Source organism: Macrobrachium nipponense, chromosome 1 (genome assembly GCF_015104395.2).
Source record: "Macrobrachium nipponense isolate FS-2020 chromosome 1, ASM1510439v2, whole genome shotgun sequence".
NCBI classification, from domain to species: Eukaryota; Metazoa; Arthropoda; class Malacostraca; order Decapoda; family Palaemonidae; genus Macrobrachium; species Macrobrachium nipponense.
The window spans coordinates 74666912-74684686 of NC_087200.1; the positions used below are offsets into that span (position 1 = coordinate 74666912).

The 17775-nt window shown below is 47.0% G+C and overlaps 1 long non-coding RNA gene across 1 annotated transcript in view; it reads left to right on the top strand.

Annotated features, from left to right (window-relative positions):
- LOC135220213 (uncharacterized) overlaps positions 1 to 17775 on the top strand; it is a 169920-nt gene that overhangs the window by 1130 nt on the left and 151015 nt on the right. The gene's annotated exons all lie outside the window — the stretch shown is intronic.

Consider the following 17775-nt stretch of genomic DNA (forward strand, 5'->3'; position numbering starts at 1 on the left):
ATGAATGCACCTAGATTCAATGGAGAAGTTGGGGGTGGTTGGTAGTTCTGATTCTAGCTTCTAGGACTGAGCATGAAACACCATCTTCGAGAAAGGCTCTAACCTCTGCTGCTACCTTCAGGTGACTAGGCCTAGTTCCGGGCATTGCAAGGCTTACAATGCAGGGCCACTGTCTGTTATTTAGGCAAAGATAGAACCTTCAGGACCGACACCAGGACCTCTCCTTGCACCTGGGAAACAGACTCGCTATATAAAAAATAAGAAAGTTGGTCGCAAGCAACCAGAACACCTGTAAAATCACCATCTGGGTAAGTAGGGAGACGACAGACCCCAACCACCCCTTCCCCCCTCTACCTCTACCTCTACCCACAATACTAACTCCACCTGTTTCACTTCAACCTATTACCTCAAATCTTTGATTCATATCCCAACCGTGAAATTTAAGACTGAATTTGCGTAAGTGGGCGTATCATAAGGGAGTGATATCACCCAAATTCATATTTCCACTGTCAACCAGTAATCAGTTCGAGCCAGTCAAGAATCATTGCATAACAGAAATATTGCAATACACTCCCTGAACACCTGAATTAGCCCTGGTCACCGACCAACCCGAACTATATCCCCACATATTTACCCACTAAGTGGGTAATTTTAACTGTCAGTGTTACCAACGCTGCAGGTAAAATCTAGTCAAATTAGTTACCTGTGTTACCGTTGGCAACGCTGCCGCAACTACCTGCCACCAGTGGCCTGTCTCCTCATTCCTCAATTGTTTTTTGTTCGTCATGCTGTGCGGATCAGTCCCACATCAGGCGAACTTTTGGTCATTTAGCCCGACCCCACACAGTTTTCGCATCTTGGTTACAAACTACGAATTTCCCGTTTCACTTTTGGATAGCTACTTTGTACTGGCTATGGATAAGTTAGGAAATAAACGTCATCGCCTTCTACAAACGCCTCGACGATCTAGCCTTCTACTGCTGGATATGTTGGTGCTCATCGGCTCTAAAATAACGTTGTCGCCGACTGCAAATGCCTCTGCTTCTACTTCATCTACAGTTCGACGATCGAGCCTTCTACTGCTGGATATGTTGGTGCTCATCGGCTCTGCACGCCCTTCAAGCATATGGATGAGGTACCCGCATTCATGATCGACGTTCTTTTTAGTTATTTCGTGTAGGAAGGTTTAGTGCAATACTATTCAGAGATGTTTGTCTTGGTCAGGAGACAACGAAACATTAGTTAGTTATTCCAGAATTAGTGGACAGGTTATCAACTAGTATTTTAAACATATTTCTAGCCTGACGAATAATTTAACCAAAATAGAGATAATGGTACTAGTAGTATAGTGAATCTAATCGTTCTTTTTCAGCCCCCCTGCCTGTTCCAGAACCAGCCCTAACGGGTGCTGGGGGTAATGGAGAACCGCAAGCCTCCGAGTGGGTAGGTTCTGCCGGCCCCCCCGGCGCGGAGCAGGCAGTGTTGGCAGCAGATTTCCCCTCCCCTCGATTTGTAAGTTCTCAGGATGATGAAAATTTAGGTCAGATACAGACGAGTAGGGATAATAGGCTAAATAGTGTTTAGGAAGAGAAGTGCAGGCTTCTTCCGGTCGGTTTTCTATTATAAGTAGTAGTTTATAGAGGGACAGTGTCCTTAGCCTCTGGGTGTTTCTTGCTTCGAGTTCCTTGTGCAGAATCTTTTAGGCCATGGTTGGCCGTTCAGATCTGGTTTCGGGTCTGTCGGGTTCTGAAGGGTTGAATACTGATCCTTCGTCTTTGTTACTTTCCTCTACTTATATGATAGCGTATTTTTAATATCAACTAATTCTCTGTTCAACGCATATCGTTATGTAGAGAAAATCTAGTAAATTAACTACGGCTAGCCTAGTGTTCACGATGATATATCGTATGAATGTACAGTAGCCTAACCTAGCCAAAAGTATTCGCTGTACTACATAACGGTAGAGTGATTTTTATAGTGGCTAACGCTTTAGGCTCAGGCATTCTGACTACGGATAATTCAGTACAGGTGTAATTGAAACGAACGAGAATCCGATCTTAGTATAATTCAATATGAATGTAATCGAACAGAATGAAGATCAGATTCTGTCCAACTAAAGCATTAATTGTATTGTATGTATCATCATATTAGCGTAGTATAAATACTAACTCGGCAGTCATTCACGCTCTCGAATCATTCTTGTCCTGATTGGCTAGCGTAACTAACGTAACAACTCTTCCTTACTTAGGCCAGGTTTGTCGTCTTGAAGGAGACGTATTTTCTTGAAGGAAACTTGTTTTCAACTATGTTGGACATTTAACATAGTCAATACTGGTATCTTGTGGCATATAATTAGATGTCAGATACTATAAGGAATTCGTTGTATGACGTCTTCATACGTTTAACAGACTAATGGCCGTCAGTAATTACATTGTGCTTATGTCAATTACAGTTACAAAAGAATTACCAGTTGTATTATCAAATTACAGTGACAACTGAAATTAATTTTGGCCTAATAAAGTTAATTTAATTAACTAATAATATGTAATTTATTAATTTCATACAATGAACTTACCTGTCAGATATATACATAGCTAAGACTCCGTCGTCCCCGACAGAAATTCAAATTTCGCGCCAACTCGCTACAGGTAGGTCAGGTGATCTACGTCCTGCCCTGGGCGGCAGGACTGATGGAACCATTCCCGTTTTCTACTCATATATTTTCTGTCGCCGGTGGTATCAACATCGTTGCTGCCACCTCTTGACTGGAATTTGCTTTTCTAGACAATTGATCATCTTTTTGTGGACTTTTGGTGACGTACCTGGATCGTTGTTTTGGCATTCGCTACTGTGGACTGGATTTGGACTTGCTTTTGATTTTTCTTCAGAATGTCTGATTCAAGTGTTTGTGTGAGAATGTGTGTGAATGTAGGCTGCAAGGTGAGGATACCGAAAGCTTCGGTTGATCCTCACACTGTATGTCGCAAATGTAGGGGTTTTGATTGTTCTATTTCTAACACCTGTCATGAGTGTGAAAGGTTGAATGTTGAGGAATGGAAGACTCTAACTTCTTACTTGAAGAAGTTAGAAAGGGATAGAGTCAGAAGGGCTGCATCTAAGATTGCGGGTAGTAGTACAAGGCCTATTGAGCTTTGGATAATTCTAACTCTTCTCTTAATTATGATTCTGTATCAGGACCATCACTGGCCTTACATTCAGATCGGCCTCGGAAATTGCTGAACTGAAGGCTACTCTTCACAGGATGAGATCCAAAATGGCTACCATGAAAGGTAAGGACTTTGAAAGTGATTTTAGTGAAGTGAGTGTCCCAGTGTTGTGGAGGGGCGTCTGACCGTCCTCTGCGACGCTCCCAGGCCTAGACCTCTTCCAAGCTCCCAAGCCCAGAGGAGAAGGAAAGTCGAAAGCCGTACGGAGGTTGTGGAGAATTCCCCCCGGTCAGGCGTCCCTTCAGCAGGTGCTGTATATAGACAGTCTGCTCAGGACCGCTATCGAAAAAGCGTCCTCAGAGAGTGCTTCTCTTCGTCCGCTTCTCCCTCTCCTAAACGAGGGTGGAAGGATTCGGACTTGTCCAGGCCCCTGAAAAGGCACTGGAGAGATCCTGTGTTGGATTCAAGCCCAGAACGCTTTTCGGAAGAAGCGCCTCCTTCTATCAAGAAGGCGAAGAGGGTTTTGACGTCCATGATGTGGGCAATACGCCTTCGAGGTCTCCCTCTCCCGTTCAAGAAGACGCAGGAGAGGCTTCCAAGATCATTTTGGCGGTGCAGGAACAGCTATCCGCCTTAGTATGGAGTCCTTTCGAAGGATCCTCCTCTCGTAAGAAGACGTGAGACTGCCGGTCAAGAAGACTCGTCTTCCTTCTTCCCGCCAGGAGTGAGGCTCCTGTGAGATGTGAGTCTTTTGAGAACTCAGATAGAGACTCGTTGGACGATTTTGATTCGCCAGACAAGCGCGTCGCGCCAGCCAAGCGCGAGGCGTCCTACAGACGAGAAGCGTCCTCTAGGATTAGAGAGTCAGACAAGCGAGAAACGCATTACAGACGAGAGGATTCTCCCAGATGGGATACGTCTGCCAGACCAGCAGCTTCAGCCGAGCGCTAGGTAACAACCAAGGGTTCGTGAGGATTCAGCCAAGCGCGAGGCTCCAGCAAGCATCTGTCATGCAAGGATGTGGCACCAGGAAGACGCAGAGACTTCAACCAGGCGCGAGGCGTCAGTCAAGGCGCGAGAGTTTTGAGAGGCGCGAGACACCAGTCAGGCGCGAGGCGCCAGCCAAGCGCGAGGAGTCAGTCAGGCGCGAGACGCCAGCCAAGCGCGAGGATCCTGCCAGGCGCGAGGAGTCAGCCAGGCGCGAGACGCCAGCCAAGCGCGAGGCGCCAGCCAGGCGCGAGGCGCCAGCCAGGCGCGAGGCGCCAGCCAAGCGCGAAGAGCCAGCCAAGCATAGGAGCTCTTTACACTCTCTTAGCCCCTCTCCTATTAGGAGTTTGTCTCCCGTAGAGAGAGTTTTTGAACAGGAAGACCCGGAACGGGAAGTGGCCTCTCCTTCTGATCCGATTTTGGAAGAGGACTCAGAGGACGAGTCTCACGGTAAAGAAGGACTGTCGAACTACAAAGTTTTGACAGCTCTCCTTCTCCAGGAATACGGAGATGCATTGATCCCTGCCGCTCCTCCTTTGCCTCGTTCACTTTTTCATGCTCGAAGACACCGAAATCGTCGGCTTTCTTTGAAGATGAGACTGACGATTTCTATGAAGAGAGCTCTGCAATCGCTGGATAGCTGGATGCTAACTAAGAAAGAGCTAGTAAGGACAGTGTTTTGCATGCCTCCCGCTAGACTTATGGGCAAAGAAGAGGGATTTGGTACCAGACTGGGGAGAATATGGGTCTCACTCTTCCAGCTTCAGCTGAAGCTGACTTTTCCAGTCTGGTAGATGCATCCAGGAGACATAGCCTTCACACGGCTAAGATTACTTGGGGTCTTTCAGAGTTGGATCATCTCCTCAAGGGACTTTTTCACATTCTAGAAGTCTTTAACTTCCTAGATTGGTCCCTTGGGGTGATGTCCAAGAAGGCTCATGCCCCTGAAGGGCTAGAACCGGATGTACTCCTGGCAATTTTGTCATGTATTGACAAGGCGGTGCAAGACGGCTCAGGGGAAGTTTCTTCCTTATTGGAGCAGGTCTCTTGAAGAAGAGATCTGTTTTTAGCGCTTTCTTGACGAAAGCAGTATCACATTCGCAAAGAGCAGCTTTGTTATTCGCCCCTAGATCTGATTTTCTGTTCCCGTCACAGTTGGTGAGGGATATTTCCCGATCTCTGACGGAGAAAGCGACTCAGGATCTTCTCCTGCAATCGTCCAGGAAGAAGAGACCAGTGATGGCTGGGAGAAAAGAAAGGGGGGTCTACTCCTGTTCGGCCCTTTCGAGGAGGCCCTCCCACTAGAGTTACCGCTAAAAGGAAAACGACCGAGAAGAGAGGTCGAGCCTCGTTCCGCCCCTTTAAAAGGGGAAAGTGAAGTGGCGCTCCTCCAAACACCAGTAGGTGTCCAGGCTCCGGGGATTTGCGGAAGCCTGGACTCGCATCGACACAGACGCTTGGTCGATGTCGGTTCTTCAGAAGGGATATCTCATTCCTTCCTGGACAATCCTCCCCTGACGTCCAAAACTCCGAGGGAAATTGTCCGCCAATTACAAGGACCCTGTGTTGAAAGATACTCTTCAACAAATGGTGGATCAGATGTGGGACAAGAGAGCTATAGAACTTGTGCTGGATCAAAGCTCCCCGGGGTTTTACAATCGTCTTTTCTGGTTGCGAAAGCCTCGGGGGGCTGGAGACCAGTTCTGGATGTCAGCGCTCTGAACAAGTTTGTTCAAAAACGAAGTTCTCCATGGAAACCTCTGCTTCAGTCCTGGCGGCTCTTCGCCAAGGGGATTGGATGGTGTCTCTGGATCTCCAGGACGCCTATTTTCACGTCCCGATCCATCCTTCCGTCGAAGAAGTACCTCCGTTTCATGACGGGGGGAAGGATCTTCCAATTCAGAGCCTTGTGTTTCGGCCTGTCTACGGCGCCTAGGTTTTTCACAAGAACTTTTGAAAAAATGTGGCGAGATGGCTTCATCTGAAAGGAATCAGTATATCTCTATACCTAGACGACTGGCTTATCAGAGCAAAGTCGGAGAAACAGTGTTTGGAGGACCTGACTGTGACACTAAACCTGATAAAGACATTAGGATTACTCGTGAACCTCGAGAAGTCCCAAACTGATCCCCAGCCAGAACTTGTCTATCTGGGGATTCGGATGGATTCTCGGGGTTTTCGAGTATTTCCTTCTCAAGAGAGACTAGCGAGAGGTTTAGAAAAAGTCTCTCTCTTCCTAAGGAAGGAACGGACTTCGGCGAGGGAATGGTTGAGCCTGTTAGGGACCCTTTCCTCGCTCGAACAGTTCTTTCATCTAGGAAGACTTCATCTCCGTCCTCTTCAGTTCTTCCTCAGAAGTTCGTGGAACATGAAGACAGGACTCCTCTCGGACAGTTTTCGCATTCCAGATCTGATAAAACGACATCTAGAATGGTGGTTACTCCCACTGAGGGAAAACAAGGGTACTTCCCTGGAAATACAGAGCCCAAAACCTTGTATTGTTTTCCGACGCGTCGGTTAAAAAGGTGGGGAGCAACGTTTTTTGGGAAAGAGAGAAGTGTCAGGCACTTGGAATGCTCTTCAAGTGTCCTGGCACATAAACTGCAAAGAACTATTGGCTGTACACCTAGCTCTAAAGAGCTTCGAACCGTTAGTATGCAACAAAATAGTACAAGTGAATGCGGACAATACAACCGCTCTGGCAATACATTCGGAAGCAAGGATGGTACTCACTCGTATGCCCTTTACGAACTCGCAAGAGAACTGCTGTTGTGGACATCGCAAAGGAACATCTCTCTCTTGACGAGGTTCGTTCAGGGAGTAAGGAACGTAAGAGCGGACAGGCTGAGCAGGAGGAACCAGGTCCTTCATACCGAGGTGGACCCTCCACTCAGACGTTTGCCCTCAAGCTCTGGTCTCTTTGGGGAACTCCTCATGTCGACCTCTTGCCACGTTCTCTCGAAGAGACTGGAAGTCTTCTGTTCAGTAGTAGAAGATCCCAGAGCTCTAGCAGTAGACGCTTCCTGCTAGATTGGTCTCAGGTAGACGTTTACGCATTTCCCCCATTCAAGATTCTGGGGTCAAGTGCTCAGGAAGTTTCTGACTTCAAAGGGGACAAGAATGACCCTGATAGCCCCCTTTTGGCCAGCTCAAGAGTGGTTTCCCAGAGGTACTGGAGTGGATAGTAGACTTCCCCAGATCCCTTCCACAAAGGAGGGATCTTCTCAGACAACCACACTTCGAGAGGTTTCATATCAAAACCTCCCCGCTCTCGCTCTGACTGCCTTTCGACTATCGAAAGACTTGTCAGAGCGAGAGGCTTTTCTAGCAAAGCAGCAAGCTCGATCGCTAGAGCCCGGAGAAAAAACTTCCACTATCCGGGTTTACCAATCCAAGTGGGAAGTTTTTAGAAGGTGGTGTAAGTCAAAGAAGTTGTCCTCCTCCAGTACCTCTGTAACAGAAATAGCTGTTTGTTCATGCCACTTACCTGACAGATATATATATAGCTGTATTTTCTGACTTGTTCCGACAGAAATTTCAAAACTCGCGGCACACGCAGTGGGGGCTGGCCAGGTGGTAGTACCCATTCCCGCCGCTGGGAGGCGGATATCAGGAACCGTTCCCATTTTCTATTCATATTTTTTTCTGTCGCCGGTCGGTAAACATCTGTTTACAGACCTCTGCTCAGGATTTTTTGGAAATTGACTCGCTTTTAAGTATCTGATTGATTTTTTGGTATTGAATTGGATTGTTGAATTGGCATGCGCGATAGTGACCGTTTTTTGATTTTGGATTGACTTTTCTCTATAAGATATGTCTGGATCAAGTGTTGTGAGTTTCAGAGTGTGTGTGAGGGCTGATTGTAAGGTGAGGCTACCGAAAGCATCGGTAGACCCCCAACACAGTATGTATGAGTTTGTAGGGGGCTTAATTGTTTGATTGATCATCGGTGCAATGAATGTGAGAAATTGACTGATGATGAATGGAGAGTATATGAGTCCTATCGCCTTAAATTGGAGCGCGATAGGATCAGGAGGTCTTCCTCAAGGAGTGGTTCTTCCAAAGGTAAGACTAACATCTCTCCTGCACTAACACCTGTAGTGTTTACAACCCCTAAACCTGTGTTGCCTTCGGGCTCTGATTCTGTGTCGGGAGAAGCGAATGCTCTCTCTATGATTTTGGAGTCTCTTCGCACTCTGGAGACCAAAGTGAAAGCCTTAGAAACTGGCTCGGTGCAAGTGTGTGATCGTGCCCCCAGTGTTGTGGAGGGGGCGTCAGATCGGCCCCATAATGCCTCTAGGCCTAGACCTCTATCAGACTCCCAAGACCCAAGGGAGGAGGTATGTCGAAAGCCGCAAGAGGGTTACGGGGGCTTCCCACCGATCTGGCGTCCCTTCGGCAGACCCTGTAGCAAAGACCCAGGCTGCCAAGGACCGTTGCACCGATTCGTCGCGTCCTGAAAGAGTGCTTTTCGTCCTCCGAATCGTCCTCCCGCGCAAGGGGTGGAGCGCTCGGAGAGACTCTCGTCCGTTAAAAAGGACGTTTCTTGCGGAGGACGCTTCACGTCCTCTTTCGCCGCTTTTCGTCGGAAAGACGCTTATGATGTCTTTCCGCCTCAGAAGAGAGGTAGGATCTCCTCCGATGAGGACGCTAGGTTGCGTGCCACGGAGCGTATACCTGAGAAACAGGTAGCTGTACCTGTGAGAAGGAAGGAGGCGTCCCCTCGCCCCTCGTCTTCTCACAGGATCAGTCCTGCTTCCTCTGCTCATTCTTCCCCGACGAAGAACATTCTTTTGTCCCTTCAGGACCAGCTATCCTCGCTTATGGATCAGAGGAACTCGCCCAGCAGCAGTCGAGCCTAAGCGGAGGAAGGACCTTAGACTGCCTGTCAAGAGGACTAAGCAGTCTCCTTCGCCTTCTCCTACTTCGTCTCGTTCGCCGATCGCTTCTCCTTCGGCGATTCGCCGATCTCGTCCGTCCGCTAGAAGGACGTTACGTCAGGACGCTTTTGAGGAGGACGCTCTGTACGAGGACGTTCGGCAGGACGTTCGGCAGGACGTTCGGCAAGACGCCTGTCAGGACACTTGTCAAGACGCTCGTCAGGACGCTTGGCAGGACGCTAAGAGGACGTTCGTAAGGACGCTTGGCAGGACGCTAGGCCAAGACGTTCGTCAGGACGCTCGCCAGGACGCTAGACAGGACGCTCGGCAGGACGCTCACCAGGACGCTAGACAGGACGCTTGGCAGGAAGCTCGCAGGAAGCTCGCCAGGACGTTCAGACCTCCTTTCAAGACGTTTTTGGGGATTCTGATCAAGAAGTCTTACCCCCAGACGCTAGTTTACGTGCACAGGCACGTATGCCAGCGAAGAAATGTAAGGACGCTTCTCGAGCAGGTGAGACTGCTGCGGAAGGCGCTGAGGACGCTCGTCCTCCTCAGGACGCTCTACCTTCAACGAGCAGTAAGCGTCATAAAGAAGACAGCCGTAATAAGGCTGCATCTAGCAAGGATAGGGGTCCTTTGATAAACCAAGACCCGTCATTAGGACGCCTTCTCCTGACAGACGGTCTCCTCTTCCGTTTAGAGAAGAAGGAGAGCTAAGTAGTTCGAACTGAATCGGCTGAAGAGAAACCTGCTACCAATGCTACAAGCTTCTATCTCGGACTATAAAGTCCTCGTACGACTCTTGCGTTCTTCGTTTGAAGACAAATTCCAGCCCGCAGCTCCCAAGTCTCCTCCTTCGCAGTTTTCTTCATCTAAAACTGGGAAAACCCCGGAGTTTGTAGAGATGAAAACTTCTCTATCAACAAAACGTGCTTTTAAAAAGCTCCAGGATTGGATGATACGAAGGAGAGACCAAGGTAAGACGACCTTCGCCTTGCCTCCAACTAGACTTAGTGGAAAAGGGGGCATTTGGTATAGAACCAAAGATGAAGTGGGAGTTCGTATCCCTTCTTCGGCTCAGGGAGATTTCTCAAGCCTTGTGGATTTGCAGAGGAGGTCGCTTTTACCCTCTGCCAAGGTAACTTGGACCGCGTCGGAGACTGACCATCATTTGAAGGGTCTGCTCAGGACGCTGGAAGTCTTCAACTTCCTTGACTGGTGTTTGGGAGTTCTGGATATGCAAGCGAGAAGCCCAGAATCTCTTAGTCTGGGGGAGCTGTCCAGCGTGTTAGCATGTATGGACAAAGCCGTCAGGGATGGTTCGGAGGAGCTCGTATCTCACTGGAACAGCTTTATTAAAAAATGAGAGCTTTGCTGTGCAAACTTCACAGCTCGTTCGGTGACGCCAGCTCAGAAAGCGGATTTGTTGTTTTCGCCTCTTTCGAACCATCTCTTCCCCCAGACTTTGGTAAAGGACCTGACGAACAGCTTACAAGAGAAGGCTACTCAGGACCTTTTGGCCCAGTCTACAAGAAGGTCAGCCGTACCTTCAACCTCTTCGGCTGCAGTTCGTCCGCCGAAGAAAGTAAAGCCCTTTCGTGGGGCTCCCCCCTCGAGAGCAGCTCCTCGAGGGAGAGGGTTTTCACGAGGAAGAGCTTCCTTTAAGCCAAAGCCTTCCAAGTGAAAAGCATGTCCTTCAGACACCAGTCGGAGCCAGACTGAAGTATTTTGCGGGAGCGTGGAGAGAGAGAGACACGGACTCTTGGTCCCTCAAGATCGTGGAGCAGGGGTACAAGATCCCCTTTTTAGATCTTCCTCCTCTTTCTACGACTCCCAGAGACCTTTCTCCATCCTACCAAGGAGAAAAGAAGAAAGTCTTGTTCGATCTCCTTCAGCAGATGATCGAACAAAGAGCGGTGGAACAAGTCGCGGACCTGGGGTCTCCAGGTTTTTTTTTTACAACAGAATCTTCCTAGTACCAAAGCAGTCGTCAGGTTGGCGTCCAGTTCTAGATGTAAGCAGGCTCAATCTTTTCGTGGAAAAGATCAAATTCACGATGGAGACGCCTCATTCTGTTCTGGGAGCGTTGAGACCGGGCGACTGGATGGTATCCTTGGACTTGCAGGACGAGTACTTTCACATCCCGATCCACCCTCTTTCAAGAAAGTATCTAAGATTGTCTTGAACAACAAAGTATGGCAGTTCAGAGCTATGTGCTTGACGGACTGACCACGGCTCCGATGGTGTTCACAGTGGTGATGAAGAACGTAGCGAGGTGGCTACACTCTTCGGGAATAAGAGTTTCCCTATACCTCGACGACTGGCTGATCAGAGCGTCGTCGAGGGAGAAGTGTCTGAAGGACTTGCAGTTCACTTTAGCCTTAGCGAAGTCCCTGGGACTTCTGGTCAACCTCGAAAAGTCGCATCTGGAATGACCCCAACACAGTCCATCGTGTATCTGGGGATTCAGATGGATTCAAGTGGCTTTTTCGAGCGTTTCCGTCCCAGGAACGTCAGCGGCTAGGCTTAGAAAAAGATCTCAGCCTTTCTAAGGAAAGAGACTTGCTCGGCGAGGGAATGGATGAGTCTGCTGGGGACCATTTCCTCGCTGGAAAGGTTTGTTTCCTTGGGAAGACTGCACATCAGGCCTCTCCAATTCTTCTTGGCAGACGAGTGGAAGGCCAAAGACGATCTCAATGCAGTATTGAGGAATATCGATTCCAATCAAGAACCACCTAAGATGGTGGTTGGACCCTCAGAAGCTTCAAGAGGGCGTGTCCCTAAGTCTTTTGAGCCCCGACCTAGTGTTGTTTTCAGACGCTTCCATCACAGGATGGGGAGCAACACTAGGAAGGGGGGAAGGAAGTGTTCAGGCTCCTGGAGAGGGGAACAGGTAGCCTGGCATATAAATGTCAAAGAACTGGCAGCAGTTTTTTTTCTGTCCCTGCAGTTCTTCGAAAAGGAGGTTTGGAAAACAAGATTGTTCAGATAAACTCGGACAATACCACAGCACTCGCTTATTTAAAAAACCAGGGAGGAACACACTCCAGAACGTTGTACTCCCTAGCGAGAGAGATTCTGCTGTGGGCAAAAAGAAAAAAGGTGACTATCCTGACGAGATTCATTGCAGAGGGTGCAAAACGTCAGGGCAGGACTCCTTCTTCAGATCGTCAGGGACCAAGACCTTCCGACGGAATGGACCTTGCACGAGGACGTTTGTCGAGACCTGTGGACGCTGTGGGGACGTCCACTGGTCGACTTATTCGCAACGTCAAGGAACAAGAGACTTCCTCTTTACTGCTCCCCGGTCCTGGATCCAGAAGCAATCGCGGTAGACGCTTTGCTTTGGAATTGGACGGGCCTAGACTTATACGCCTTCCCACCATTCAAGATTCTGGGGGAAGTCATGAGGAAGTTTGCGGCCTCGGAAGGGACAAGGTTAACCCTGATCGCTCCGATGTGGCCAGCGAGAGAATGGTTCACAGAGGTCATGTCTTTCCTTGTAGACTTTCCAAGGACATTGCCCTGGAGGAAAGATCTACTCAAACAGCCTCACTTCGAAAGGTTTCACCAAAACCTCTCCGCTCTGAGTCTGACTGCGTTCAGACTATCGAAAAGTTGGCCAGAGCGAGAGGTTTTTCGAAAGCAGCTGCGAGTGCAATCGCACATGCGAGACGTTGCTTCCACAAGAGCTGTTTACCAGTCGAAGTGGGCTTCCTTCAGGGCATGGTGTAAAAGGAGGGAGTTTCCTCTTCCTCGACCTCTGTGAACCAGATAGCTGATTTTCTGCTATTTCTCAGAAATGTTCAGAAATTAGCAGTCCCTACCATCAAGGGATATAAAAGCATGTTGTCAGCGGTTTTTAGGCACAGAGGCCTAGACCTGTCTGACAACAAGGATATTCATGACCTTTTGAAGTCTTTCGAGACCTCGAAGGTTCCTCAAATGAGACCTCCATCATGGAATCTGGATGTAGTCCTGAAATTCCTTATGTCGAGCACTTTCGAACCGCTTCAGACAGCGTCTCTTCGAAACCTGACAAGGAAGGCTCTTTTCCTAACTTCTCTTGCGACGGCTAAGAGAGTTAGTGAAATTCAAGCGTTTAGCAAGTTAATGGGATTCAAAGGGGACAATGCTGTCTGCTCGTTGACCCATCTTTCTTGGCGAAGAATGAAAATCCTTCGAACCCTTGGCCGAAGACTTTCGAGATCAAGGGTATGTCAAGTCTGGTGGGCCAAGAACCAGAGAGAGTCCTGTGCCCGGTCAGGGCTCTCAAGTTCTACGGCATAGAACTAAAGAGGTAAGAGGTCCCTCAGGTAACCTCTGGTGCTCTGTGAAGAGGCCAGAGTTACCTTTATCGAAGAATGCTGTGGCTTTCTTTCTAAGGGGACACCATTCGGGAGGCTCATTCATCTTTCCAGAAAGACTGATTTGAGCCTCTTCCGAGTAAAAGCGCACGAAGTACGAGCCGTCGCTAACCTCTCTTGCCTTCCAAAAGAACATGTCAATCAAGGACATCCTTGATTGCAAACCTTTTGGAGGAGTAACTCCGTCTTCGCCTCAACATTACCTAAGGGATGTGAGAACGATCTATGACGATTGTAATGTACTGGGGCCATACGTTTCTGCGGACACAGTATTGGGGTCCGGAAGTAGCTCTTTCCCTATTCCTTAGTTAGGTTTAAGTTAGGTTGTTGTGTTTTTAGGTTGTGGTGAGTCTTATGTGAAGATCTCCCATCCTGAGTTAGTTTTAAGGGGTTTTTGTGTATAGTTGGTCAGGTGGTGGTCAGTTGCTTCGTTGCCCTCATTTGTATGGCCTCGATGATCTTGTCACGCTGAGGTCTCGCACCCGTTGACAGATCATCCAGAGCGCACCAGCACTACAGGTCTCCACCTGGCTGGCAACTCTGTGATTAAGCAAAAGCAGCCTTACGTGACAGTAATCACATAGTCTACTTTGCAAACAGGTAAGGAACCAAGATGTATATCATCTACTTAATTTAAGTTTCCCAAAAAATCCTATTCTGTCTCTTCCCACCATCCGAAGGTGGGATTCAGCTATATATATATCTGTCAGGTAAGTGGCATGAACAAAATGTTATTGTTATTATACAATTAAGTTTGTTCATACTTACCTGGCAGATATATATAATTAAAAGTGCCCACCCTCCTCCCCTCAGGAGACAGAGGCATTAATAAAAAAAATATGAATAGAAAATGGGAACGGTTCCTGATATCCGCCTCCCAGCGGCGGGAATGGGTACTACCACCTGGCCGCCCACTGTGTGTGCCGCGAGTTTTGAAATTTCTGTCGGACGTCAGAAAATACAGCTATATATATATCGCCAGGTAAGTATGAACAAACTTAATTGTATAATAACAATAACATATTTTCTGTTATTTCGAGAGAAGAATCGCAGCTCTCCGTAGCCACGATAAAGGGCTATAGAAGTATGCTATCGGCCGTCTTTAGGAATAGAGGCCTAGATTTGGGGGGGAAGGGAAACGATAAGGATCTGCATGATCTGATTAGGTCGTTTGAGACCAAGAAGTCTAGAATTACTTCTCCCCCTAACTGGAATCTAGACGTAGTGCTGAAGTTCTTGGCTCAGAGAGATTTGATCCCTACATTTGGCCTCGTTTCGTGATATAACGAGAAAATGTTTATTCCTTTTGTCACTAGCGACGGCAAAAAGAGTTAGTGAACTGCACGCCCTTAGTGACAAAGTCGGGTTCAATATAGATTCAGCCATCTGTTCCTTCAAGGAATTATTCTTGGCGAAGAATGAAAATCCTTCGAATCCCTGCCGAGAAACTTCGAGGTAAAAGGATTATCGGGTCTCGTCGGCAGGGAACCGGAGAGGTCTCTTTGCCCAGTAAGGGCGTTAAAGTTTTACTTACAGAAAAAGGAACAGTTGGGAGGTTTCTAGACAAGGTCTTTGGTGCTCAGTGAAGGATCCATCAAGACCTATGTCTAAGAATGCTTTAGCCTTTTTTGTCAGGAACGTAATTACGGACGCTCATAAGGCTTGCACGGATGATTCTTTAAAACTCCTGAGAGTAAGAGCTCATGAAGTGAGAGCAGTGGCGACGTCTCTCTCTTTTCAGAGAAATATGTCGCTGAAGAATATCTTGGAAGCGACATATTGGAGATGTAATTCTGTGTTTGCTGCTCACTATTTGAAGGACGTGCGTGACCTATGAAAAATGTTTTTCCTTAGGTCCTTCTGTGTCTGCGGGCACAATCCTGGGTACAGGAGCTGACAACAATCCTTAAAATTAATTTTTTTTTTTTACTATTTAAGTCTAATAGATATGTTCTAGACTGTTTCTGCTGAACAGGTGCAGTTGCCGAGCACAACGCGGCCAGTCACTTCCGTTTCAGTAAGGAACTCTTGTTGGATAATCTGGTAATAGATAAAAATTTTTTTTTTGAAATTATTGTGTGCGTGTGCATTGTGGTTTGAGTTACGGTTGGTTGCGAAGAGTTGGGGATAACTCGGAGCAATTTTTTAATACTAACATGGTTAGGATCAGGTGGTCGGGATTGGTTGTGTGCTCCTTAATAAGGTGTGTTGTCATGTAAGTGGAATCAGCACCCATTGACAAAGTCCTTTCAGGTTCTGCCGAGTAAGTGGATAAGACCCCTTCGGCAGACCCACAAGAATTCTTGGCCATAGATCACATATCTCGCTAAAGTTTCTTGAGGTGATCAGACTGCGGGGCAAACACCCACGAAGTCTACCACCTATCAGGTAGGAACCAAGGTTTTATTTTATACCTACAACAGATGTTGTTTACCTGTCTATTCCAGTAGTAGCTGTCTCTTACCCTCCCTCCACCGAAGGGTGCCAATCAGCTATGTATATATCTGACAGGTAAGTTGATTGTATGAAAATGATATTGTTATAATACAATAAAGTTTCATACATACTTACCTGGCAGATATATACGATTAGGGCCCACCCAGCCTCCCTGCAAGGAGACAGTGGAAGAGAAAATATATGAGTAGAAAACGGGAATGGTTCCTAGTCCTGCCGCCCAGGGCAGGCCGGTAGATCACCTGACCTACCTTGTAGCGAGTGGCGCGAAATTTGAATTTCTGTCGGGGACGACGGAGTCTTAGCTTATGATATATCTGCCAGGTAAGTATGTATGAAACTTTATTGTATTATAACAATATCATTTTTCAATTAAATTGAAATATGTAATTTATTACTTTTCAATTAAATTACAATTACACAAGCTGGTCAAAACAGCACTGTTGTAAGGAGGGCGTGGCTTTTAGACAGACAATGATGCCGGCTATAGTCTATTTCCTTGGCTCCAGATTCAACCATATCACTTGGTCTGGCTAATGTTTTTGTTCCTAGTTACCATAATGAGTATCTGGATACTTAATTCTGAAACAAAGTCATGCTGTTCGTCTTACGATGTAATTTAAGGCCAAAAAATTTGACTAATATGTCTCATTGGAAGCTAGTTTTTCCCTCGGCTTAGATGCATAAGTTTAGCGATTCCGTTCGTTTTTCACTCTTCTTCATAGGTATTACGAACCTTACACTTGATTAATCTTTATCGGTGTGAAACAACAGTAACGAGCTCTTTCATGCTATTACTTTCTTTTACCACGGCTGCGTTTGAATTCATTCAAAAGCTTGGGACCTCTATCTAGGTTGGTGATACACGTAAATTGCCTTATCAGCTTCAGCTACATTTATAACATGAATACAGTAATTACCGTCGCACGCGGATGAATACAATAAACAGACGTTGTTATCGAATTCGATTACTTTCGCACGCTGATCAATACAATAAAGTGATGTTGCTATAGGATTCGATCGTATTAGCAACAAGTTCTCGTTCGGTTGTTCATAGCTGTACGCAGTTATACGAGTATATTATCATTAATACCTTTTAACTTGGAAGAGGGTGCAAAATTATGGAGGTGGAGATGTTAGACGGCTGTAATGGCTCAACTCTCTCTCTCTCTCTCTCTCTCTCGCTCTCTCCTCATCTCTCTCTCTCTCTCTCTCGCTCTCATCTCTCTCTCTCTCTCTCCTCTCTCTCTCTCTCTTACTTTTCCTGATTTCATTTTTTTTTCTCTGCTCATGCTGTTTTTTCCACCCCTCTCCTAACAATTGACTCATTGGTGCAACAGAGGGGTTATTCTTACTGTTACACCTTTTCAAACTTTTTTCCGTCAATTTCCCTTCAGCGCTGAATGACCTCATAGTTCCCAATATTCGGCCTTTGGCCTAAATTCTATTTTAAACCCTACAATCTCGCTGTCTGATGCACGATGCTGCCTACGCCAGCTGCGCGAGAGAATATAGGGAAGACTTATTTGGCAATGTAGTTCCGATTTTAAATACTAACCCCATCGTAAAATCGATTAACGCAAGTCAATTACGGTAGCTTCATACGGACTGTATTCACGACCACGTCTTGAATAATTTCCTGATTTTCTAATGTTTCTCAGATTATCATTGGGAACAGAGTCGGTCTAGTTTTCTCTCGCCCAGTTTTTCTGTTAAAACTTATAATGTCTTTACACAACCTTCTTCAGCTGCTCATTCTTCGGATGTCGCTTCGGAGTCTTCTCGCTCATCCTGTTTTTATTTACCAATATCACAGTAGAGCCAGTTTCATTCTTTCATCCTGAAATTTGGAGATGATTTCTCTCTCTCTCTCTCTCTCTCTCTCTCTCTCTCTCTCTCTCTCTTCTCTCTCTTCTC